Source organism: Kogia breviceps, chromosome 11 (assembly GCF_026419965.1).
Source record: "Kogia breviceps isolate mKogBre1 chromosome 11, mKogBre1 haplotype 1, whole genome shotgun sequence".
Taxonomy (NCBI): domain Eukaryota; kingdom Metazoa; phylum Chordata; class Mammalia; order Artiodactyla; family Physeteridae; genus Kogia; species Kogia breviceps.
This window is the reverse complement of record NC_081320.1, coordinates 807487-834980: the sequence shown is the minus strand read 5'-3', so window position 1 is coordinate 834980 and position 27494 is coordinate 807487. Positions and strand designations below refer to the sequence as shown.

The 27494-nt window shown below is 51.5% G+C and overlaps 1 protein-coding gene across 8 annotated transcripts in view; it reads right to left on the bottom strand.

Moving 5' to 3' along the window:
• LIMS1 (LIM zinc finger domain containing 1) overlaps positions 1-27494 on the bottom strand; it is a 104941-nt gene that overhangs the window by 60776 nt on the left and 16671 nt on the right. For 3 of the 8 annotated variants that reach the window (XR_010835282.1, XM_067006964.1, XM_067006969.1), the window contains exon 1: positions 6934-7118. The exons of the other annotated variants lie outside the window; for them this stretch is intronic. The gene's annotated coding sequence lies outside the window, so the exon portion shown is untranslated. Of the gene's footprint in view, positions 1-6933; positions 7119-27494 lie in introns of those variants that run through there. 8 annotated transcript variants of the gene reach the window in all.

Here is a 27494-nt window from a genome sequence, read left to right as displayed (position 1 = left end):
AACATTTAAAAATAATTTCTGCTTTGCTGGAGGAGAAGCGTGCACCGTGGCTGACCTTGCCCCCGGTGGAGCTGAGGGCTGCGGAAACTGCCATATAAGGACGCCTGCTCATGGCTGTTTCCGCAGGCAGACGCTGCGCCTCCTCATCTGAGTAAGGCATTAGGCATTTGGAGGAGAAGCTTCTTCAGCCACAGCGTCCGTATATACATTAAAGGCTGTGGTTTCAAGTCATCCTGCCCAAGTGTGGTTCAGCGTCTGGCAGTCAAGGCCTCACAGTTTCCCTGTGGTCACCGCTGGCAGTGGAGACTGAGGCCGCAAGACTTCGCTGCTCTCCACGAACGGCCCCTCGGTCCGGAACGCGCTCACACGTGCGCTGACGCTCTGCCGTCCGTAAATGGGGCCTTTGGATCTCAGGCGAAGCTGCTTCCTGCCCGCCCAGAATCCCTCCCAAGGGCTTCACACAGAGCCTCTGTGTTTGATGAGTCTCAGTAACTTCTCCTGAGGTCTGCGCTGTGCAGCTTGGTAGCTACCAGCCACACACAGCAACTCAGGTGAGGCGAGTCCAAATCGAGGCAGGCTATGAGTGTAAAATACACTCGGGATCCCAAAGATTTAGCTCCCCGAAGTGTAAAGCGTCTCAGTAATTGTTAATGTGACCACAGGATGTATATAGTTGGGACAGGATAGTAGTTTGGCATTTTGAGTTAAACCTGATATATTATTCAAGTTAATTTCACCTGTTCCTTGCTGCACGTGGCTGCTAGGAAACCTTAAACTACACAGTGGCCGTGGCTCATGTGACATGTTATTGGACAGGCCGTTCTAGATAAGGTCACAGGCCCCGTTTACGGAATCAACAAATTGGCCCAGAAATCATCCTGAGGCCAAGGCACTGAAAACTCAGGTGACCCCGTCCAAACTCAGGGTAACAGGAGCCTTTGATTCCTTTCACTGTAACCGTGCAGCCGGGGGTGGGGCTGGGAGGGCAGCCTGGGCTGGGACCCCTACCCTCATCAGCTGGGCTACGTTTGACTCCGGCCGCAACCCGCGCACATGAAGCTCCCTCGGGGGTTGCCGAGGGCTAGAACCGAAGGAGAGCATTTCCACGGTCAGCACCGGGAAGTGCGTTCTCAGTCAGGGTGCTGCCCCTTCTTTTAAGGTCTTACAAATCCTGTGGACACGCTCAGTGGCTGATTCAGTCACCCCGGGGCTAGTCAGAGAGCCTGGGTCCCGAGTCTCTTTTTTCCTTCCTCTCCACTCCAACCACGTCCATGGAATTCAGCCTCACAGGGCAGGGCACGTGCAAAGCTTTCCGTGCGAACCCCTCCCCTCCCACAGCTGCACTGTCGGCTCCGATGATCCTCCGTCAGCTTCTCCCACCTCCCCGCGCTGGTCCCTGAATTCACAAATCTGTACAATTAACTCCAAAATTCTGGCGGCGGCTCATGTTCTCCTTAGGACCGTTATAAATAACTCGCTGCTACCGCCCACATGTAAGTGTAGCTCTGCCATAACTGTAGATATTTCCTGCCCACGCCTGCAGCCTCCTAAGACGCATGGATACGTCCTTTATTTACCACAGGGTCTGATCAGATGCACCACAAATGAAGACCTTTACAGTGGCCTGAGAAATAAATAAAGTCAGACTCAACACTGACTTTCAATTACTGGCCAGGCCAATCAGGATGACAAGGAATGAAAAGCACCCTGACTAAGATATCCTGACTTGGCAGTCTGGACTTTGTTTCTGGCTGGTTTGTGGAAGAGCCACTTTTATGATTTCCTTGCAGCTGCTGCTAGCACCGTGCTGGGCTGGCTGGCAGCCCTGAGGACTGAATTCCCTGCTTTGATGATGCCATTTTCTTATTCTGCACCCAACTTTCCCCAAACATCCACCATCACTTATTACGAGCGCCAACCCTTCTGAAGGTCTGGCTTAAGGAAGCTCGTTGTGTGTGGATCCCTCCCAAAAGGACAGCAATGCCAGGTCGAGGCAGGAGGAACTGCAGGACTGCCCCCCAGCCACGCCCCTTTAGAGAAGGTGGAGGAGGGGCAGAGCACAGAGAGGAAGCGGAAGGGAAGAGCGGGGAGAAGAAGGAAAAGGCAAAAGGAAGAAAGAGAAGGTCTCTGCAGCGGTGGTCGGGCTGTGGAGGCTCTGAAGAGGAGAGATTGTCAGGTGCTAAATAGAACGTGGTTCCTTCCAACCCTGAGGTCCAGGAGCTCCAGGTCTTTAAGGAGACACGCTCAAATGGTGCAGAGTAAAAGAAAAACCAAAGCGGGAGAAACAGTGTGGTGGTCCCTCAAAAAGTTAAACACAGAGTTACCATACGCTGGGGCTTCCCTGGTGGCGCAGTGGTTAAGAATCCGCCAGCCAACGCAGGGGACACGGGTTCGAGCCCTGGTCCGGGAAGATCCCACGTGCTGCGGAGCAACTAAGCCCATGCGCCACGATGACTGAGCCCATGTGCCACAGCTCCTGAAGCCCACGCACTCTAAGGCCCGTGCTTCACAACAAGAGAAGCCACCGCAGCGAGAAGCCCGTGCACCGCAACCAAGAGTAGCCTCCGCTCGCCGCAGCTAGAGAAAGCCCACATGAAGCAATGGAGACCCAACGCAGCCAAAAATAAATAAATAAATTTATTTTTTAAAAAAGGAATTACCATACGCCTCGGCAATTCCACCTCCGGGTACCGGCCCCACAGAACTGAAAGCAGGGACTCGGATACCTGTACAATCATGTTCACAGCAGCGCTACTCACAACAGCCAGTAGGCGGAAACTACCCACGTGTTCTTCAGCAGATGATGGATACCAAGATGTAGTCCAGCCATACGATGGAGTAACATCTGTCCAAAAAAGGAAAGAAGCCCAGACACGTGCCACACGGGGATGAACCTCAAAACCACTCTGGTGTGTGGGAGGAGCTGGACATCAAGGTCATATGTTGTGTGATTCCACACACGTAAGATACACACGCAAGGCAAGTTCACAGCGACAGGAAGTGGGCGAGAGGCCATCGGGGCAGCGAGCAGGGAAGGGGCAGCGGAGGCTTCGCGGTGCACAGCAGCTGTCTGCGGTGACGGAAAGTTCTGTAAATGGACAGCGGTGATGGTGGCACAACATCGTGACTATAGGTAATGCCACTAAATTTTACACTTAGAAATGGTTAAAATGGCGAGTTTTATGTCAGAGGTATTTTACCACGATTAAAAAAAAATGGGGGTGGGGAGGGAACACTTGTCAACCACCCACCTAGATGTCACCTAGAATCCTTTTACATACATCCTCTCAAGGACGCCTCACTCCTCACAGATTAGGGGTCATTGCCATTCACAGATAAGGAATCTGCAACTCAGATATTAAATAACTTGTTCAAAATCATACAAGGGGCAGAAGTGAGATCTGACCTAAGTCTGGCAGCTGTAAAGCCCACACTCTTTCAGCTACACCACACTGTTTCAAGGATAAACAGTCTCAGTGGACGAACCAGTGAGGAAGGCAGACTCTCCTTAGCAGCCCTGAACTGTCACATCAGCAACAAGAAAGAGCACAAACAGCTGAACCCAGAGGACTCGGTGCCCAATCACCTTCCGAGGCTGCAAATGAACTTCTCTCCAGCAACACAGGAACTTCCTCTTAGCACAGTTTTTAAGCCCTATCAATATACTGCTAAGGGCATCCTTGCCTCTTCTCACCCCACCAAGAAGATTTGGTAAATTTATTTTTCGATTTTTCATGTTCTACATACCCTATCCCAAACTCTCACCAGGAGTGTTTTGTTTTTTTTTAAAAAATAAATTTATTTTATTTATGGCTGCATTGGGTCTTCACTGCTGCGTGCGGGCTTTCTCTAGTTGTGGTGAAGCGGGGGCTCCTCTTCGATGTGGTGCGCGGGCTTCTCATTGCGGTGGCTGCTCTTGTTGTGGAGCACGGGCTCTAGGTGTGCAGGCTTCAGTAGTTATGGCATGTGGGCTCAGTAGTTGTGGCTCGTGGGCTCTAGAGTGCAGGCTCAGTAGTTGCGGCACACGGGCTTAGCTGCTCCACAGCATGTGGGATCTTCCTGGACCAGGGCTTGAGCCTGTGTCCCCTGCATCGGCAAGTGGATTCTTTTTTTTTTTTTTTTCTGGTATGAGGGCCTCTCACTGCTCTACCCTCTCCCGTTGCGGAGCACAGGCTCCGGACGCACAGGCTCAGCGGCCATGGCTCACGGGCCCAGCCATGTGGGATCCTCCCGGACCAGGGCACAAACCCGTGTTCACTGCATCGGCAGTCGGACTCTCAACCACTGCGCCACCAGGGGAGCCCGGCCGGTGGATTCTTAACCACTGCACAACCAGGGAAGTCCCTCACTAGGAGCGTTAAAGGGCCCAATTCCCCCCAACGACAGCATCAGATATTTGTAGCAACATTTGGTACATACAATACTTTCCCATATGTCCCATCATGTCACCCACTCCATCACTCTGTAGACCACTGACACCTCCACCGTGTAAACAGATTAACTCTTCCTGGAAGTGACACACTAAGGTCGCAGCTAAAATCTGTCCTCCAGGCAGAGGCGGTGAGAGGAACCCGGCTCCTGTGTCACCTTCCCTCGGGCAGCCAGCGAGCGAGCCCGTCAGTATGCTGCCAAGGACTTGGGGGCAAGGCCTAATTAGAAAACGCTGCAAGGCCTCTGCTTTAAAAAACACAACTGAAAACACTTTCCTAAAGTTCCCATAAAGGCTCTAACTTTTCTTAGGGAAGCCTCTCGGAGCTGCTGACATCAAGAAGTTGTTAGTGAAACTTAAGACTCCTTCTCCTCCCCCCAACCCCGAGGAGACCCGGGTCCCACCCCATCACAGAGCCCTCACTTCAGGAGGTCCACACACCTGGTCCCGCCAGCTGCACCACTTCTCGGTCATCTTAGTGTCCCCAGGACCTAGCACAGCGCTCAGCGTGGAGAAGATGAGTCACTGTCACCTGGTTGACTGAATCGGTGATACCACGCTTCACATGCCACCACCTCCCAGTCTGCCTCAGGGCAGAGGGGGCCCAGGGAAGAGGGGGGTCCAGGACAGAGGGGGCCCAGGGCAGAGGGGACCCAGGGCAGAGGGGGGTCCAGGACAGAGGGGGCCCAGGGCAGAGGGGACCCAGGGCAGAGGGGGCCCGGGGCAGAGGGGGTCCAGGGCAGAGGGGGCCCAGGGCAGAGGGGGCCCAGAGCAGAGGGGACCCAGGGCAGAGGGGGCCCGGGGCAGAGGGGGTCCAGGGCAGAGGGGGCCCGGGGCAGAGGGGGTCCAGGGCAGAGGGGGCCCGGGGCAGAGGGGGTCCAGGGCAGAGGGGGCCTGGGGCAGAGGGGGTCCAGGGCAGAGGGGGCCCGGGGCAGAGGGGGTCCAGGGCAGAGGGGGCCCAGGGCAGAGGGGGCCCAGGGCAGAGGGGGCCCAGGGCAGAGGGGGTCCAGGACAGGGCACAGAGCAAACATGCCCTCGTGAACCTGCCGTCACTCTGGGACAGGGAGGCAATGGAGGGTTCTGAACAGAGAAGCCAACCTGACCTGCCAACCTTCCTCCTGCTGTCCCGCCAAGCCCCCTTGAAGGGCCGCCTTCCCACTGCCCGTGAGTGTGAAACACACTCATTCTCCACAGCCCATCACCCACCACCCAGCGCCACCCCCGAGGACTAGAGCTCCCCTCTCACCCCCAACGCGACCACACTCACGGCGGTCTGACTGTGTCTGTTCTCTGCTGCGTTTTTACACCAAGTGTGTGTGTGTTTTCATCCAGAACACAGTTTTTCTCCTATAAGCCATGCACAGTGCGTCTGGCCTCAGACTAAGGTATGCACCCTTTTTATTAACTGAAAGGTCAAATGGAAGTGATCAGTGATCACCCTCCTTTTAACTTGTTCTTTCTTGTCCCTGAAAAAGATAATTCTCTTCCCCTGATCCCTATAACTATTCCATGTTTCATGATTATGTACGCTTGTATTATATATGTATACAGATATGCATAACATAAACACATGTATATATACATAAAAGAAACCCCCTTAGCCAGCACCCCAATCACCCCGTCCTGTGCCACGGGCCTGTTCCTCTCAAGGTTGTCATGTTCCTGAAGATTAGCTGTAAAATAAACGTTTTCATAAATACATTTACCTCTCTAAGGAAATTCACTTCATAGGGCAAATCATGTGTAAGGCATGAGATCCTTTGGGGGTGAACAATCTCCTCTTAGTAAACGTTTTACAAACGCAGACTTGGCGCACTAAGTTTCCTCTAAAATGCCCTCCCAGTTCTTAAACAGTTACCGGTTAATGAGTAAGACAGCTCCCCCGCTAGTTATGCCGCTTTTTTCTCACCACGATAAGACCAAAGTTCACTAACCACAGTGTTAAACAGTACACGTTTGCTGGTGTGTTTTAAGACCCGAGATAGAAGTTAAGCTAAAAACATTTCATGTAATAAAACGCCAAAAAGCATCCCTGAGGTCTTTTATAGAAAAAGTCTCTGCAGGACCATAAACTCTATGGCACTGAGCGTTATCAAGGTTGTTAATATTTTCTCTGCAGACATAGAGTACAACCTCCCTTTCTCACCCACCCTTGCTGTGAAACCCATAAAGTATACACAGTTGCTTTTACACACATTCGACGATACACCCCCACGGGAAGTAACGACCACGTCGTTGCCCTTTGCAGCAAGACGCAGACATTAGCGTGTCCAAAGGCTCGTAGGAGACCATTCTGCTTCTGTACTTGCAAGTTTAGACCAATGTCTTCGAGGTTTGCTTTCAAGTGACTGAGAAGGACAGGTCAGGAGGGAAACAAACCCAGAAACACAACAGTAGCCTGTGACTGGCTGCTCTGGGCCATCGCCTCCACTTCCCTGGAGGCCACTGCCTATCTTCTCCCCTGCACAGGCATGGCCACACCACCTCTGCAAAGGGGTCCTTACCTGCTGCCTCCGGACTCAGGAATGGGGGACCCTTCTCTGTGCGTCTGCCCTTACTCCATTCATTTATCAGGGCTCCGGAAGCTGGGTTGCCAGCACAGCGAGTTATCTTTAAAGCTCCTGTTTCCTACACTGCACAGAACTTCCTCATCTCAACTCTGTGTCTGTTGCCCTGAACTATATTTAAGCTGATGAAGCCACATCGCGGGTTCTTCCCGCACGCAGTCGAGCCACGTGACAGTGTCACACGCTAACCCCGCAGCCCTGAAGCAAGACAACACCGCCAGTGTCACAACTCACATCCTGTTGGCTTGTTTTACATACTTTACTAAGTCAAGAAGTTCATCCACAAACTTACTGAAAGCACTTGTAATATGCAGGAAAATACTGAGGAAAATAAATAATAACTGATCAGCACGCAAGGAGCTGAACCCCTTTGGGTCTTGACGACACCTTCACGTCTGAACTGACTGAGCATCTCTGAAGCCTTCTCTGGCACATCAGGTCAAGCAGCGAGTCTTCATTCATCTTCCCGGTGACGTGGCCCAACGCAGAGCCCGGCGGCCACCCTCCGTCAGGCCAAGCGGTGGAAACAGCTCCTTCTGTCTTGGCTGAGTCACAGCCAGGGCCGCCTCGTGCCAAGTTTCCACAGAAGAATAAAAGGGTCTTTGCTGGAGATGCAGGAAGAACTCGGGAGCCACTAGGTCAACCTTTCTGCAAGAACACGGCTTCCCCACCCGGATTCACTGAGAACACAAGGCCGGTCCTTAACCGCCTCCTTTACTACAGAGCAGGTTCCTGGGTTACAGGCCCTGAGGCTAATCTTTGAAAACAAGAAAACAACCCATGGCCTCTGCCTGTCCTCCGGCATGGCTGGCCCCTCGCAGGGCATCTGACCTCAGGGGATCTGGCGCCTAGGAGGCAAGCCAGGGCAGAGAAAGTTCTGAGATTTCGGGGCTCAGCCCTGAGCTTCACCCTGACCCTCAGGACTGGTGGGGATTTCTCACACGATACATGCACAGTAAACTTCCAGCCAGAATCTTCCTCTGGGGGCTCCCTGGTGGCACAGTGGTTAAGAATCCACCTGCCAATGCAGGGGACACGGGTTCGAGCCCTGGTCCTGGAAGATCCCACATGCCGCGGAGCAGCTAAGCCCGTGCACCACAACTACTGAGCCCGTGTGCCACAACTACTGAAGCTCATGCGCCTAGAGCCCATGTTCCGCAACAAGAGAAGCCACCGCAATGAGAAGCCCGCGCACTGCAACGAAGAGCAGCCCCCGCTCGCCGCGACTAGAGAAAGCCCGTGCGCGGCAACGAAGACCCAACGCGGCCAAAAACAAAATATTAAATAAATAAATAAATCTTAAAAAAAAAAAAAAAAAAAGAGAGAGAATCTTCCTCTGGCCTTGATTTTTACTCCCTTTCAGGAAGTGGGCAGTGCAGGCCGGTCTGTGGGGAGAAACAGGCCCTCACCCCCAATTCCTGCCCCAGACGCAAACCCTGGGAAGCAGCCACGATCTCTCTCAGGAGAAGGAGAACAGAGCGGAAGTCTCAGGAGCTGCAGGCACGGGATGTGGAATTCTCCCTAAGAATGTAGCGTATGCCACTGCAGTTAACACCCAAGAGGGGAAGGCTGACATCTTGGCCCCATTCCTGACTGATCACGGGCACCGCGAAGGACACCCACAGGGTGTGTGGGCAGGGTGTCCAGACGGCCACCTGGAGCCCCTCCTCCTTTCCAGATGGTTCTCTCAGGGCAGCCCAGTCGTTCTCCAACTCTCTGCCGCAGGGAAACACCTCTTATTAAGGTCCCAGTCACCTTTTAAAAGACAAAACCAGGAGGCCGTTCTCAATCCTTCCCTCATGTTTGACTATAAACAAGGCTCTCCTGCAAGTCCCAACTCAATTCCCTGGGCCTCCAGACGGCCCCGCCCGCATCAGGGTCACCCGTCACTGTCTCCCGCAGGACCCCTTCCGCTCCCGCCTTTAGGAGGGAGAAGCCCCCATCCTGGCTCCACAGTCTCCCCGTGTCCCCCAACCTCACGGCTCCACCACCTCCTCTGTGCCAGCAACGCCAACCACACCCCCCCAAATTCACCGTCAGGCACCAAACTGTCTGCGGGCTGCTTCTACGGGACATCCTCACCAGCAACTCACAGCCCGGAGGGTTAAATGAAACTGCCCGCGCCGGCGCCTGCACCCTCCAGGTGAGCCTCCTGTGGCCCGGCCATGCGCTCCAGCCACTGGCCGGTGAGCTCCCAGCCACCCGTGCCTTCCTGTCCTCAGAACCCACACTTCTGCTCAGTCTGGCTCCTGAGCAGTTTTCCCGTTTCTTCTCTCCCCCCTGCTGCCCGCCTGGCCTGCGGTTCCCGGGTGCCCGGCCGGTGCCTGCTATCAACCCCCAGAGACCCGGCCAGCAAGGACTGCCCCAGGAAGCGGGTCCCTAACCAACCGGCTCCGCTCAGCGCAGAAGCTCACCTGCAGCCCCTGGCCCACCCGGTCCCCATCCTCTTCTCTGGACACTCCCTCCACTCAGGCAATGCAGCCCGGCAGCTGCACATGCGCGCGCACACACAGTGCGCTCACACGCACACGCGCACACGTACACCCACAGTGCGTTCACACGCGCACGCGCACACGCACACCCACAGTGTGCTCACACGCGCACGCGCACACGCACACCCACAGTGCGCTCACACGCGCACGCGCACACGTACACCCACAGTGCGCTCACACGCGCACGCGCACACGTACACACAGTGTGCTCACACGCGCACATGCACACGTACACCCGCAGTGCGCTCACACGCGCACACGGACCCACACGCACACGCACAGACACACAGTGCGGGGAGCTGCTGCGCACACTGGCCTCTCGGCCCGGAAGACCCTCGCCAGGTGCCCTCACCGACATGCCTGCACACAGAGGGGGCACCGGGTTCGCAGGACCCCGACCCTCACGCTGCTGCTGCACAGCTTCCTTTCCTGCGTTCCAGGGAGCGGGACTCCCGCCCGTCCAGGCCCCGGGCCCATGACTGGCACACACTGGGCACTTGGCAAAGGTCAACGAAACCGAGCCTGTAGGAGGGGTGGCGGTTTGCACCTCTCGGATGAGGACGGTGGTGCAGGCGGAGGTTCCAGACTCCTTACGGCCCCCAGGGAGAAGCGTCAGAAGACAGCCGCGGAGGTCAGAGCACAGCCGCCACGTGGAAGCCTGGTTCTCAAGAACAGGCCGCCTCTCAGAGTGGGGACGGGGCTGTCACCCTGGCGCTGGACAGGGGCCGCGGCGCACAGCGGTGCCTGGTACACGCCCAGGCGGACAGCGACCAGGGAGGCCCAGCCGAGGCCCAGCAGGTGGAGCGTCTGCTCCGTGTCACCCCTACATCAGGCTAGGCGCCTGGTGACGGGACGCGTCTTCTCCGGCCGTCGGCGGCCAAGCCTCTGTTTTCTTCCGCAGGCCTCACACAGACAGAAAGCAGTCAGGTGACATGCCTTCCACAGGGTTCCCCGAGTGCACATGGATCTGGTTTATAACACGTTCCATGTCCTTGCATGTCTTTCCCTCTCTGCCTTTTAAAAACTCTGGAGTAATTTCACCCAACTTGTTTTACTCAATCTATCAAGTGCTACTGAATCTCTACATCTTTAAATACTCTTCTTAATCTGACTATGAAACACATTTATAACCCCCCAAATCTGTCACATTCATCCCTATATGTAAGCTTTCCCCGAGGTCTCGGCTCTGTTTCACTGGAAAAACTATTAGCTTACTAGCCATATCTCATTTAAAAACAAACAAAAACAACCAAACCAAAACAAAAACCTTTCCAATAGATTGTAATCAATGTCTTAAAGGCTTTGAGCTTCTAGATAAGTTAAAAAAGAAATTAATACCACTTATGAGAGTAAAGATTAAAGTAAAATCCCAAGCAAACTTTGTGCTTCACTCAATTTACAAATCTCAGGGCATTCCTAGTGTTAATTAAAACTGTGTAAAAGTACTCTGTGACCATATCTAAGATAAAAGTATGTGCTATGCTCAGAGAATTAGAAAAAAGTTTTTCCCCCTTTTTTTTTTTTTTTTTTTTTTTTTTTTGCGGTGCGCGGGCCTCTCACTGTTGTGGCCTCTCCCGTTGCGGAGCACAGGCTCCGGACGCGCAGGCGCAGCGGCCACGGCTCACGGGCCCAGCCGCTCCGCGGCACGTGGGATCCTCCCGGACCGGGGCACGAACCCGCGTCCCCTGCATCGGCAGGCAGACTCTCAACCACTGCGCCACCAGGGAAGCCCCGTTTTTCCCCTTTTTGTTTTAACTTGAACCACAGTTCTGTGGATGCAAACTTTGTGACATCCAGCATCCTTGATCACATAATGCATCCTTGGCCCCATCCAGCATCCCCGGTCACATCCAGCATCCCCGGCCCCATCCAGCATCCCCGGCCCCATCCAGCAACCCCGGCCCTAGCCAACTCCATATCTACGTGCCCCAAACCATCAAGGTAACAAAAAATGCCCACAAGTTCCCAGTGGCTCCTTAGGGAACAGCTCTAGCCCCACTAAGAACCACTGACCCGGAGGATTTCTGAGGCCATCAAGCTACCTAACGGCAACAGCGCTGACTGAGTACCTGAGGGACCCTCTGTCGCAGGCGTCCCCTCTGCCCCAAGCCCCCTGCTCTGCCTGCCCCTCCCCCACCGAGTGCAGACAAACATCACGCTGGCCTCGGTTGGTTCAGTCCCTCCGTCCCTTGAGGCAGGTGTCCTGTCAGTGTTACCCTGCAATTTCTCCTGTCCTGTTGGCACCTCTTTGGGGCTGGGTTTGGCTACAGACTCAGGAATGTTGTATCCCACATTATCCAAGGAGCCCCCCGACTCTCAGGAAAGACTAAACAACCCTGGTGACTCAGACTGACTTCTGGACAGTCACCTCAGATCAAAACATACAATTCTGGGCTTCCCTGGTGGCGCAGTGGTTGAGAGTCCGCCTGCCGATGCAGGGGACGCGGGTTCGTGCCCCGGTCCGGGAAGATCCCACGTGCCGCGGAGCGGCTGGGCCCGTGAGCCGTGGCCGCTGAGCCTGCGCGTCCGGAGCCTGTGCTCCGCAACGGGAGAGGCCACAGCAGTGAGAGGCCCGCGTACCGCAAAAAAAAAAAAAAAAAAAAAAAAAGTAGCGTGAGAAGTCACTCCACGTGACTGATAACTCCAAGGGTGTTAGGGCCTGTTAACAAGGAAAAGTTACCGACAGCAGCTAGTACATAAACTCCCAAAGTAATACGAGCACCCCCCGCCAAAGGTGGAAGCACACTTACCCGAAATATTACATTTCAACATCAAAAGAAAAAGGGAGGCATGGGGGGGTGGGGGAGGGATGAGGACGACGCAAAGCACAGAGGATCTGGGGGCAATAAAAACATTCTGCATGAGACCATGACGGTGGACGCGTGGCATTACACATTTCTCAAAACCCACAGAATGTACAACACCAAGAGCGAACCCTAACGTAAACTAGGGACTATGATCTATCAATGTAGGTTCGTCAATTATAACAAATGCACCATCTGGGGGAGGATGATGATAGCGGGGGAGGCTGGGCGGGGGGGCAGGGGGTATATGGGAAATCTCGGCACCTGCCCCACAACTGTGCTGTGACCCTAAAACTACACTAAAAGATAAAGTCTTTAAGCAAAATTAGCAAGGCTGTAAAAACTGAATGATACTCAAGTAGTCCCCAACTCAAGCATCAAAACTTTGAAGCCAACTGTTTACAATTTTGCAATTTCCACAGGAGCCATATAATAAATTTCATTAATAAAACCATGACCAACCCACAAAAGCTTGCTCAAGTCCAAACTGTAGCTGAAAAGGGAGACGGCATAGCAGCAATCCAGGGATGATCACCTCAGACAAATGACGTCACACTCCTAGTCTGTAAGACAGGTATGGGAATACCCGCCATGGGAATGTCACGTGGCGTTCAATTTCATGTGAGAAAGTTACACCCGGCGTTCACGAGTGAGGACCCCCCCGAACCCAATCTGGGGCCGAGTGACAAGCAGAGGGGAGTCCAAGGTTCAGCAGCCTGGACCACGGGTACAGGGTCTGTGCGGAAGGGGGGTCCTGGGCACTGGGGGAGGCGCCAGAGGGAAAAGAGCCCCCAGCCAGGGCGCCTGTCAACGCAGAGGAGAGGCATCTGCTAAGTACGGGTCGTGGTGAGCAGGGAGCGCCTTACACAGCCCTTCACTGCCAAGTGCTCATGCAACACCGAAAGGTTTCCAGAGGTTTAATCATCTGTTCTCCTGTGAAAGGTCTTTCCCTGATGTTACCTAGCTTTCTATGGCCCCTAGAGAAATTTCATCCACTTAAAAATGGAAATCCAACCACAAAATTCACGTATTTTCTACCCTTAGGAAAAAAATATTCAAAGCCTTGGAAAATATCCAGACCTAATGAAAAGCACAGTCCGCCAAGAGAGCAGACTTTCAACCTAATTCCTTGACACACGTAAACTGTACTCCCAAATGGATCTCCACTGTATCTGGATTCAGGCGTCTTTTAAACCAGGAGCATGGAGACTGAATAAAGACTTTAAAGCATGATAAAAAAAAACAAAAACCAAATTTGAGTTCAAACCCAGATCAGCCATCTACTACCTGGGAGAAAGGTCTTTAACTTCACTGAGCTCCTCAAAAACCTCCGGGAGCCTCACCATCACTGCTGGCTTTGATGATGGGGATTGGGGGGGGGGGTCCTCTCCTCTGCCCCTTCGTATCTTTGCTCAGAGGTCACGGCGGTGAAACCTTCCCTGACCTCCCACCCCAGACCTTCCTCTAACTTACGTCTCTACCCATCACTTATCACCATCTAATGCGTCTCATTTGTTTGGTTATGATCTCTCCCCACAACAAAGACATAAGCCCCCTGAGTATGGGGGCTTCATCTGCTTTACTTCCTGCTGTATCCCCAGAGACTGGGACATATCTGGCCCATAGTGAGGTTTCAGACATATTTAACTGAATATGCGAATTCAAGTGAATTAATTCACCCCTCTGCTGAGAATCATACACAGTGATCAAGCAGAATTTTATTTCAGAGATGTAAGGGTGGTTCAATATCAGGAAATCAATCAATGGGATACAGCACATTAACAAAATGAAGAATAAAAATCATATGACCATCTCAATAGATGCAGGGAAAGCCTTTGAGAAAATTCAGCATCTATTCATGAAAAAAAAAAAAAACTCTCAACAAAGTGGGTACGGAGGGAACATACCTCAACATAATAAAGGCTATACATGACAATCCCATAGCTAACATCATAAAAATAAAAATGTTTTGCACACTGACCGGCACACAGTAAGTACTCAACTATTGTTAGTTTCCTTTCAGTTCCCAAGTCAAGATAATTGGCCAACAGCTGCTGAACACTGCAAGCGGGAAGCTCTAAAAGCATATGGTTAAAAGATCACTCTACCCGGTGAAACAAACAGGAAAAGCAGAGCTGCCTATCACAGTACTACTCAGTGTAGCTGGGACTGTGAGATTTTCTTTTCAACCTACAATGAGATCAGCGCAGAAGTTGAGAACAGGTGTAAAGTTACTAGTTTGACAGAGAAATTTTACATCTTCCAAATCTAAAAAGAAAAAAATTGAGATTTGTACTCAAATGATTTTTTTTCACTTCATTTTCCTAGTAACCCATTTTTATTGTCTTTTACAGAAGCATCGGTCAACAATGGACCGGAATTTTTTTTTTTTTTTTTTAAAGAAAAGCCTCACTCTTCACTACAGTCTGGGGAGCACTGGTCAAGCACACCTGCCGGGGCCCAGGAAGCCGCCGAGACCCAGCAAAGCTCGCTCGCACTGCCTGTGCGGGACTGCAGATCGGGCCGGGTTCTAGGCCAACAGAGGATGGAGGCGGGGCGGGCGGAGACGTAGGCTCGGCCAGGAGCTGCCTCGGGGTGCACATAAGAGAATTCCCTAAGACAATGTTTCTCAGATTCTCCTACGACTGCAGCGGCAAAGGAATCAGAGGCCCGGGGGGAGAGGATGACAGAGGAGCACGAGGGGCCTTGGGGCTGATGGGCTGCGCGGAACCACCCTGTTGGCAGAGATGACGTCATGAGGAAAAACCGACCACGTGCAGCTCCGAACGCAGCTTACGTCCGCCAGTTACGCCCCAGCACAGGGAAATTCCTGGAAGGCGAAGGAGAGACGTAAGGCACGGAAGGCGGATACGAAGTCAGGTCAGGATGAACAGGCTGCGGTTCCTCAAGTCCTCCGTCCCCAGCAGCTGTGACGGGCCACGCGCAGCACCGCCAGCGCGCAGACGTGAGCTGCAGCGCACTCACTGCTCGTGGGTCTGTGTCTCATCACAGTTTTGCAACCGCTGCACTAAATTCACACTGTCCAGGAGAACTTCACCCTTTAGCCACCTTTTCTAACAGGTAAGGGCCGGTGGTCCTTAACCGACAGGCAGGCTGTTGGTCGGATCTGGCCGAGCTCCCGAAGGACACGCGACTCCGCGGGAGACCTTCCCCGTCGGCCACTTGCAGAGCTGTCTCTGGGCTGCCTGCCCCTCCACCCCCGGCACAGCTCCCCCAAATGAGGACTTGAGCCCATGCCTCTCCGTGTGTACCTCCTTATCATACAGGATTACGTGCTAAATGCGCAAAAACTAAAGAGCAAGAGCCTTGCAAGAAAGAGCAGGTGAAATGTTTGAGGTTCACTGTCCAAAACAGTTATCAGTCTCTTTTACCACCGGCTGGTGAGCGTGTACGGAACATCACGTGAGGCTGCTCTGGCCCCTCCTGAATGCCACCCCAGAGGAAGGTTTCACAGCGTTTCCATGGGACGGTACTGCCCACCTGGAGTCGATCGTGTGGGGATGAGCGACGACATCCGTCCGTGTCTATTTTCGGGGGTATCCACACCGTTTGCAAACAGCTCCAAGAGAACATCCAGATAGTGGAACAGGGACAAAACGTGGCTCAAAACACTTCTCAGTTACCATCCGCCCCAATGGGACCCACAGAAGTCCTGCTACTTCCACACACGAGGACCTAGAACCATAAACTACGTAATATTTCACCCCAGCCTTAAAAGACCTCTCTCTTCCTGCAGATAACCTCCAAAGACTATCTAACAAGACACCTTTTGTCTTATTATTGTTATTACTGTTACTTATAAACATCTTGTCTTCTGTGTCGCACTGCAACCTGAGGGAAGGGTGCCTAACATTTAAATCCCTCACAATAAATAATACACACATACACTTAACGCTTACTGCAGAAACGAAAGGGGTAAAAATACGAATACGGTTTCCATAACCCTATTTATAGCCCAGGGATTTTACCAAGAGAATCAGACATTTGAAATGTTTAGCAACTTTGAGAAATGTTAGCACACTAGTAAAAAACCATAGATATATTTATATATATCACACAAATGAGAGAGATATACCTGTCCCCCAGTTAGCAGTGCAGAGTCCCTGTGGACCAGTGCTGCTGGAGCCCATGTCTCTGGGTAGCCTGAGGCCAGCGCTTCAGCTGCGGGAGGAGTGGCTCTGTGCCCCGCCCCCCGCCGGGGCCACACGGCTGGGTACCTCAGTGGGTCCCCTTTCCTCAGGGTCTGTGCCCAGGCCCTCCAGGACGGTCACCACCCTGAGACGCCGCGGCTCACACTCCAGGCCAGGCCGGTGCAGAACAGGGACACAGCCTGGTGGAGGCATGGGCTCTGCTTCTCTCCTGCGAGTGCAGGGCCTCATTACTTTGCCATTAAAAAGGTCTCCTGCCCCCCTCCGCCAATCTGCCAGCACTTCTGGCTTTCCAGAAACCCTGGGTTTCTGGAAAGTGGAACTCTTCAGAGCCAGAGAGAATATAGTATTTCTGTCATGTCTTGACTTACTTTTCTCCACACAAACAAACAAATATAAACAACAGTTGAACTCTAAGTTGAGGAAGCAACTTCTCCATAATTCCTGTAAAGATGTCACACAGGCAAAGATTTACACATTCCTTTCTCCATGAAGGCAGCAGTAATCTAGCTAAAAAATATTTGAGCTTTACTTTTTCCCCAAATAACTATCTCCCCCCTTATCACTCTCTCTCTCCTACCCTTAAAAAACAGCACGATGGGAAAAGAATCTCTCCAACACATAATGCTGGGAAAACTGGATCTCCATATGCAAAAGGAGGAAGTCAGACCCTTATCTGGAACTATATACAAATATTAACTCAAAGTGAATTAAAGACCTAAAAGTAAAACCCAAAACTATAGAACTCCTAGAAGAAAACATAGGAGAAAAGCTGCATGACGCTGGATTGGACAGGGATTCCTCAAATATGACACCAAAAGCACAGGCAAGAAAAGCAAAAATAGACAAATTTAACTATATCAAACTTAAAAACTTCTGTGCATCAAAGGATACAATCAACAGGGTTTAAAAGTCAACCTATGGAACGGGAGAATATATTTGCAAATCATATACGTGATAAGGGGCTAATCAGAATATATAAAGAGCTACAACTTAACAACAACAAAAATTACATACTCCAATTAAAAACTAGGCAAAGGACTTAGAATAGACACTTCTCCAAAAAAAGACATACAAATGGCCAACAGACACATGAAAAGAAGTTCAACATCACTAATCATCAGGGAAATGCAAATCAGAACCATAATGAGATACCCCCTTCACAGCCACTAGGATGACTATTACAAAACAAAACAAAACAAAACAGAAAATAACAAGCGTTGGTGGGGATGTACAGAAGCTGGCAGCCTTGTGGCGCTGTTGGTGGGATAGTAAAATGTGCAACTGCTGTGGAAAAGTGTACTGCAGTTCCTCAAAAAATTAAAAAACAGAACTACCAGAGCTTCCCTGGTGCCGCAGTGGTTGAGAATCTGCCTGCTAATGCAGGGGACACGGGTTCGAGCCCTGGTCCGGGAAGATCCCACATGCCGCGGAGCAACTAGGCCCGTGAGCCACAACTACTGAGCCTGTGTGTCTGGAGCCTGTGCTCCGCAACAGGAGAGGCCGCGATAGCGAGAGGCCCGCGCACCACGATAAAGAGTGGCTCCCGCTTGCCACAACTAGAGAAAAGCCCTCGCACAGAAACGAAGACCCAACACAGCAAAAATAAATGAATAAAGTAATTAATAAACTCCTACCCCCAACATCTTCTAAAAAAACCCAAACAAACAAAAACAGAACTACCAAGTGGTCCAGCAATCCCACTTCTAGGTGTGTATCCAGGAGAACTGAAAGCAGGGTCTCAAAGGGATATTTGACATCCCATGTTCACAGAAGCATTATTCACAATAGCCAAGAGGTGAAAGCAGCACAAACATCTATGGACAGATGATGGATAAATAAAATGTCGCCTATCCCTTCAGGGAACACCGTGCAGCCTTAAAAAGGAAGGAAACTCTGACACATGCTTCAAGATGGATGAATCCTGAGGACACTACGCTCCGTGAAGTAAGTCCGTCAACAAAGGACAAACACTGTATGATTTTGCCTACGTGAGGTAAAGCAGCGCTAAAGTAGTGAGGTCCGCAGACAGAGAAAGCAGAAGCGGGACAGCCAGGGACCGGGGGGTGAGGGAAACGAGAGACGCTCTTTAATGGGCACAGTTTCAGTTCCACGGGATGAAAACGTGCAACTGGACATCTGATTCACAGCAGCGTAAATATGCTTTTACGTTGTTGTAAAACACTACTGAACTGTGCACTTAAAAATGGTGACGGGGGGCTTCCCTGGTGGTGCGGCGGTTGAGCGTCCGCCTGCCGATGCAGGGGACGTGGGTTCGTGCCCCGGTCCGGGAAGATCCCACGTGCCGCGGAGCGGCTGGGCCCGTGAGCCGTGGCCGCTGAGCCTGCGCGTCCGGAGCCTGCGCTCCGCAACGGGAGAGGCCACGGCAGTGAGAGGCCCACGTATCTCACACACACACACACACACACACACACACACACACACACACACAAAAGAGGTTACGATGGTAAATTTTACATGTTTTTATCGCAATTTTTTAAAACCCACGACATATTTGAAACAGCACGAGTCAGAGCCTTATAGACCCACGTTTGAGCCCCGTCAGCCCCGCCACTCACTGGGTGGCCCGGGGCAAGCTGCTGTCTGAGTGCCAGCCTCCTCATCTCTATCAATGAGGGTATAAATAATATATATCCTAAGACGCTGATCTGAAGCTTAGAGAAGAACGGCGGGCACAGAAGCCGTGCGCAGCGGGACGGTGACCCCGCCTCCGGGACTGCACCCTGCATCACAGCATCAAGGCAGCCTCCACCCGCGAAGGAAAGGCTCACTGAGATTCGCCAGGAATCCACATCCAACCCTCACAGGAAGGGAAGTCGGCAGGACTGTGATCCCCACTTTGCCGAAGAGCAAAGTGAAGCACTTGCTTTGGGGCCTGACCTGCCCCGGCCCCAGAGTAAGTGACAGAGCCCCGCAAAGCCTGAAACGCTCACTTTCCTTCACAGAGACGAGAGGGAGCTGGCCGTGAGAGAATAAAAGTGACAGCGTGGAAACGCAGGGGGCCTAACGTAGGAAACAGGCCATAAGGACAGTGTCCCAAAGGTCAGTTAAATGATCAGAGAGGATTAAGGAAGACACCTTTTCCATTTACAATCTACGTTTCCAAACACTGGTTGAAAGGCCATCTAACCTCAGGCCTACCTTGAAACAAGGTCAGGCCCCCTGCAGACACTCATTTCCGGACTCAGCTGTCATTCAAGGCAGTTTTAACTCCACCTCAGGATGCAGTTGATTTTGTTTTTATGGCTGCGCCGCGCGGCTTTCAGCTCAGCTCCCCAACCCGGGGCTGAATTCGGGAGCGGGGTGAGCCCTGAATCCAAACCACTGGACCGCCAGGGGATTCCCATGGTTAAATCAACGTACTTTCTTACTTCTTCCCCCAACCAAGGTGGAAAAGAGCTGGTTAACAGCCAGGCTGAGCTGGAAGGAGAATTTCAGAGGTCAGTCCAGTGTGGAGCAGCCCTGGGCATAGACAGATCAGGCTGGAGAGAGCTCAACAGCCCATCCCTTCCTGAGACCGGGCAACAGCGGGCCCTCGGACGGACGCGGATGGACGGACGGACGCACGCACGCACTGTCACCCGCGCCTCCTCCTGGGAAGGCGGTCAGGGGTCAGGGACAGGAGGTCACAGCCATCGACAGGGAGGCAACGGGCGATGGAGTGGGCCCTGCAGCCAGCCGTGGACAGAGTGGCGGCTGATGAAAGCTTCTGGGCGGGGGCCTGGCTGGTCCGCCGCTGCGAAGGCCAGGGCTGCTCTACGGCCAGGGGACACCTGGGGAGGCCTCTGAGCCAGAGGACAGGAAGGCGCTCAGGGTTTACCGAGATCGCTCTGGCTGCTGTCTGCGCAGACGGGCGGGGAGCCAGGAGGAGGGAGGGGGCGGTCAGGAGTCAGCTCCCACAAGCCAGGTGCAAGGTGGCTGCGACCTCATCAGACCCCCTGATTTATTCCCTGGGGCCCACCGTGAACCCGAACGGCCACCTCCTGCTGGGGCAGGGAGTGAAGAGGCCAGAGCCGTCCAGGTGGGAACCCCACGGCGCTGGGGGAGGGGAGGGAGGGGCTCCATCACTCACTGCGGGATCCCCAGCGCCTACGGCGGGCCCTGGGATAAAGGTGTGCAGAATAAACGACCTGCAGATGATGGCTCTCAAGGCTGATTTAGTGCCAAACCAGTTATAAACGTTTGCCTGTTTGTTTAAATGTTGACCAACTCACTGAGAACGTCGTAACACACACAGCTCACAAGCGAGTGCTGACGGGGACTCCAGATCGCCCACCAACAGTGCCACAGAGTAAGTTCCACTCTACAGAGGTTGTATTTGAGGGTGGAGGGTAATAGGCTGTTTTAAAAGGTCAAGACAAAATTGTTTTAAGTGTGCAGACTGGGATACCTCTTCAGAGGTTAGAGTGTCACCACAGCCCTTCATAATTCCGCAGTCATTTCTAATGGAATACAAGCCAATACTGTGTCGCAAAATAAAAGTAACGGTTTGGGAAGTCACTAATAGTCGATGATAAGATGACAGTTAGAAAGCTTTATTTTCTTACTCAAACGCAGCCAATTAAAATCAACTTATATTTACAGACTAAGAAACCAAAAGAAGCTTCTTCGACGCCATGCAGCGAGCTACCTGAGGAGAACACACTGTGGTCATTTCCAGACACTTTAACACTGCTAAGGACATTTAGAAACTCTCAGGATCAATGCCCACGTTGTCCAGACGAGAGTGTCACAAGTCTCCACCTGCACAACCTCTGCACAGGTGTCATCTGCAGGCTCTGAGCCGAGGCTGCTCTGCACGGGTGTGGACGTCAATCCACACAGAACAGCTTCTAGGAGGAGGCGTGAGCTCAACCACCCCGGAGGGCGGGACCCAAGTGCTGCGTCACGCACCCTGGCGGGGCCGCTGCAGTACTGCTTTCCGACCTTTCAACGTGCTAAGAGTTTTCTCACAGCTGACGTCAAAGGCTGTGTGCCTCCAATACATTCTGCAGACGAAGCCAATTTGACTAAGTCACGTTTAAAAAAAAAAGAGAGAAATGCCAGAACAACAGAGGCACTGAGCATTATAAAAACATGAGCAGGCTCTGCTGCGCTGTTAGAACGGAGCCTACAATCCCAGGACGGGAAGGGTACACACTTATTATACATCTGTGATTACCTGCCCGTAGGCATCAGGGGTGCTGCAGCAAGAGCGCCACAAGGACCTTCCTCCTGCTCCTGAACCCGCAATGTCTTAGGTGTCTAACACCCCACTTTGCTGGAAAGTGTTAACATCTAATGGTCCAAGGTCATCTCTCTTTGCTGGAAAGTGGTAACAGAGCAGTAAGATCTTGTATTTTATGTCTTTATTTCATTAGACATTCAGCCCCTTGTTTTTCGTGCGTCATAAAGATGCCGTGTTTACTGGAAGAAATAAATCAATTCTTTCTCAAACACATACACAAAGTTCGGTACCTTGACATCAAAAATCCCATGGAGCATTTTACACTTCAAACTTTGAAACTTTAACTTACAGAAACTGCCTATTCTCTAATTTTGATTAAAGAGAGTAATATATATGAATCTGACAGTATGTCCAGCGTATTATAAAAAGGTCAGTTCATGAGTCCCGTGTTAAAACTGTTAAGTCCTTACAATCAACGAAGAAAATATGGTCCCAAGAAGAAAGGCATAGGTTCACCTTGTAATCTCTTTCTAAATATAAATAACTCATTTTTAAAAAATAAATTTATTTATTTATATTATATTTTTGGCTGCCTTGGGTCTTTGTTGCGGTGCGTGGGCTTCTCATTGCTGTGGCTTCTCTTGTTGTGGAGCATGGGCTCTAGGGGCGGCATGGGCTTCAGTAGCTGTGGCACGTGGGCTCAGTAGTTGTGGCGCATGGGCTTAGTTGCTCCGCGGCCTGTGGGATCTTCCCGGACCAGGGCTCGAACATGTGTCCCCTGCACTGGCAGGTGGATTCTTAACCACTGCGCCACCAGGGAGGTCCCAACAACTCATTTTTTAAAAGACTCAAGTTTTTAACACTTTGGCAATTCCTCAAAAAATTAAACACAGAATTACCATATGATCAAGCAATTCCACTCCTAAGTATGTAGTCAAAAGAATTCAAAGCAGAGGCTCAAACAGACATTTGCACACCCCTGTCCACAGCAGCATTACTCACAAAAGCCAAAAAGTGGAAGCAACCCACGTGTCCAAAACAGGTAAACGGATAAACAAAAGGTGATCCATACATACAATGGAATGTAGTTCAGCTACAAAAGGAAGGAAATCCTGACACCTGCTATGACGTGAGGAGCCTGGAGGACATCGTGCTCAGTGACATAAGCCAGACACGAAAAGACAGACCCTGTGGGACTCCACTTACACGAGTTCCCCAGAGTCATCAGATCCGTACAGACAGAAAGTAGGACAGAGCTCCCAGCGGCCAGAGGCAGGGGCACAGGAGTTAGCGTTTAACAGGGACAGGGTTTGTTTGGGCTGATAAAAAAGTTCTGGAAATAGTGGTGATGGCTGCACACGTTTGGGGGTCTCTTTAGCTGTCGTATAGTTGACACGTAACATTGTTTTAGATTCAGGTTTACAACATAACTGTTTGACATTTGTCTACACCGAGAATTGATCCCCACAATAAATCTAGTTACCATCCATCACCATACAAAGTCACAAAATTTTCCTTCTTGTGATGAGGACTTTCAGGATCGACTCTCTCAGCAGCGTTCAAATACACAGAACACCATTCTTAACTACAGTCACCATGCTGTGCACGACATCCCCCGGACTCACGTATTTCCCGAGTGCAAGTCTGTATCTTTTGACCCCCTTCACCCATTTTGCCCACCCCCGCTCCCCACTTCTGGCAACCACCCATCTGTTCTCTGTATCCGTGAGTATCGTTTTATTTGATGATTTGTTTTTTGGTTTTTTTTAGATTCCACATAAGTGAGATCATTTGTCTTTCTGTGTGACTTATTTCACTTAGCATGACACGCTCTAGATCGATCCTTGTTGCTGCAAATGACATTATTTCATTCTTTTTTTATGGCTGAGTAATATTCCACTGCATACACACCACATCTTCTTTAACCATTCATCCGTCGATAGAGACTTAGGTTGTTGGTAACCTTTCTTCTCACCTTAAAGAAGTCCCTTCAACATTTCCTACAAGGTCTTTCCTACTTCCTAAAGAAGCCCTTTAACATTTCCTACAAGGTCATGCCACCATCTAGATCCATCCTTGTTGCTGCAAATGACATTATTTCATTCTTTTTTATGGCTGAGTAATATTCCACTGCATACACACCACAACTTCTTTATCCATTCATCTGTCAATGGACACTTAGGTTGTTGGTGCCCTTTCTTCTCAGCTTAAAGAAGTCCCTTTGGGCTTCCCTGGTGGCGCAGTGGTTGAGAATCCGCCTGCCGTTGCAGGGGACACGGGTTCGTGCCCCGGTCCGGGAAGATCCCACGTGCCGCAGAGCAGCTGGGCCCGTGGAGCCGTGGCCGCTGCGCCTGCACGTCCGGAGCCTGTGCTCCACAACGGGAGGGGCCACAACAGTGAGAGGCCCGCGTACCGCAAAAGAAAAAAAAAAAAAAAGAAGTCCCTTTAACGTTTCCTACAAGGTCAGTGTAGTGCTGATGAACTCCTTCAGCTCTTGCGTCTGGAAAACTCTTTATCTCTCCCACAAATCCAAATGATAACTGAGCTGAGTAAAGAATTCTTGGTTGGAAGGTCTTTCCTTTCATCACTTCAAATATGTCAAGCCACTCCCTTCTGGCCTGTAAGGTTTCTGCTGAAAAAATCTGACGAACTTAACAGTTCTGAACTGTACACTTAAAAATGGTTAAATGGTAAATTTTACATTATGTATGTTTTAGCACCATAAGGAAAAACCAAAAGCAATTAGAAATGAGAAATAAACTGGGGAAAAAAAGGAGTCCAGTTTTCAAAGCGTTTCACCTCCACCATTTCGTTATTATTCTTTTCATTTTACAAGTGAAAAACTGAGGTCCAAACACCAAATCAGGGCAAAGCACGGATCAGCTCGCCAGCCGGCGGGCTCTGCAGCCCAGCACCTGCCCCTTCTCAGGACAGCCTTCTCGTTCTTCTTACTCCCCCCCCCCCCACCAACCTTCAACAGAGCAGCTTAATGATCGCCCGGGGGTCAAAGCATTAGTCATAAGAGACGAAGAGCAAAACCTGTAACCACCTGAAAAAGTAGGCGTTTTACAGAGGATCGGCACGTACAACACCTGTGTGACCAGCACCCATTCCCACGTCTGGATACATGAGGATGCTTTCAGCTGCAAGGAACAAAAAACACCCAAAGTCAAACTGGTGTAAACTATGAGAAATTTATCACACATAATTGGGAGATCAGCGTTGGGAGAGACCCGGGCCCAGGACAGATCAGCAGCTCACAAATCCAGGTCCATCCTCTGTTCTGACAGCTTTGTGCCAGATGCGTCTCAAGGCCGATCTCTCCATGGCCGCAGGATGGCCGCCGGGGGGCTGAGCACTACTGTTTCATCAGCTGAAGATTCATTACTACCGGTATTACAAAGGGCACTGAAAAAACAAAGAAAACCCCTGCATTCTGTTACGAAGAAATACACAGGGAATGGATGCTGCTAGGCCAGCAACAATACCCACTCTGCAGTGTCTCAGACTTTTACAGGCCCATGAATCCCCCAAGGATCTCATTCAGTGGGTCAGGGCGGGGTTAGGTCACAGGTGATGCTGAGGCAGCCGCCCCCCCCCCGCCCCCCGCCAGCATCTGACAGCCTCGTCCTGTATCTGTCAGGCTGGCTGCCGGGGGGCTTGGGAGCTCACCACGCAGCTCTCTCTTGGCTGCCCAAAACACTCAACAGTGACAAATCAACAATAAACTCCAGCCCTAACGCAGATACCAGGGCCACCTGGAGCAAAGACATCAACACCATATCAACCCAGCAGCCCCTGGAGTCTGTGGCTTGGAAACATTTCTTAGTGAGAACTGTTCCTTCGAATCCATGAACTAGTCCCTCCCAAGGTTCAGGCTGCTGAAGGACCCCCCACCTGCTCTGGCATCCTGCTGCACCTCTACTCGGTCCCAGGCTGTAGACTTTGCTCTCCTGTCTCTCTGGGTCTCTCTCTTTAACATACAGGAAATCCTTCAAAAGGAATACGTCTCGGCTGTGTCTGCAGAACCCACTGGGCACCTGGTGCTCAGATTAACAGCACCTGAATCACCTTTGTTTCTAAAAGGATGGACCACGACCAGGCAGAAAACATTTGTTTTCCCTGATCCACCCCCTGTTTCTCGTGCTGACGCCTCGGTTCTCCTTCTGTGAGACCGAGTGAGGAAGCCCTGCTCCCCCCGGGGGACACCCGCCCACGGAGGCCAGGCCAACCGCTGCTCCCGACACCGGGATCCCGAGGCCAATGACACAGCGGGTAAAAAAGCCGGAAAGGACTCATCCCAAGAAAGGCAATCTGAAGACAGGGTGACTAATACCCCGGTTCTTTCCGAGGCATGAATAATCAGTTTTCCTCTTATCTACAATTTCACAGCCTTTCCATTAACCCCCTTTCTTGACTTAGGTTAGCCAGAGCTGCTTTCTGTTGTCTGTAACCGAAAAAGCCCAGTGGACAGACAGACTTACTACGGAGAACCACGCACGTCCCGCACAGCAGGACGGGTCACTCAGCTTCAGAGGCGACCCAGAGCCCTTCACCTGACAAGGGGATGGGGTCCATCAGCACGTTCTCTGTGCTCCTTTGCAAACATGGAGCGACTCCTTCTGTGTTTTATGGCCAACAAAGAGGGCACTTCAGACATCAACGAACGGTACTTCCCCAAAGGAAAGCCCCAGACTGGAAGGGTCCACGCTGCACGTCTGACACGGCTGTAAACAAGGCGCAAGTCCCGCCACGAGGGACTCACGCACTCTAGAAACAGAACTGTCCTCCTCAAGCGCGCAAAGGAAAACGACCAGAGAGAGAAGCAAGACACAGAAAAAGATACCCGGCTTCCCCTGAGACCAGAGACGCACCCTTCCCAAGAACCAGAGCAAGAAGAACGCGCCAGGAGCTGTGAATTCATGGTCAGTGGACATAACGGGCGTTGATCACATCCCAGCTCACCGCATGAGGCCAGTGCTACCTTGACACCAAAAACCAGACACAAAATAAGAAAACTATAGAACACAGCGATTATGAACACAGACTCAAAAATCCTCAAAAAACCCCCCAAAAACAAACAAAAAAAGAAAACCTAAGGAAACCTAAAAAATAAAACATTGCAAACATCTAAAAAGGATTTTACACCATGATCAAGTGGAATTTACCCTAGGAATGCAAGTTTGGTTTAATATCCAAAAATCAATCAATGTAATAGACCATATTTACAGCCTAAAGGACAAAAACCAAAATCCCCGATTCTCTCAAGGGGCGTAGAAAAAGGATTTCAGCAGCCTTTCATGATAGAAAACACTCCAAAAACTAGGAATATAAAAGAGATATACGGGCTTCCCTGGTGGCGCAGCGGTTGAAAGTCCGCCTGCCGATGCGGGGGACGCGGGTTCGTGCCGCGGTCCGGGAGGATCCCACGTGCCGCGGAGCGGCTGGGCCCGTGAGCCGCGGCCGCTGAGCCTGCGCGTCTGGAGCCTGTGCTCCGCAACGGGAGGGGCCACAGCGGTGAGAGGCCCGCGTACCGCAAATAAATAAATAAAAGAGATCTACTTAATGGTCAAAAGATGAGCGCTTTCTCCAAAAGATCAGAAACAAGCCACGGAAGCCACTTCTAGTCATCCTTGTACTGGCGGGTCCGCACATACAACTATTACTGAGCCTTAAGAAGGAAAGAAATTCGGACACAGGCTACAACACGGATGAACCTGGAGGACACCGTGCCGAGTGACGTAAGCCGGACACAAAGGGACAGATCCTGTGTGATGTCCACTGAGACAGAAAGTAGATGGTGGGGCAGGGGCTGGGGGAGGGGACGGGGAGCTGATGTTTAGTG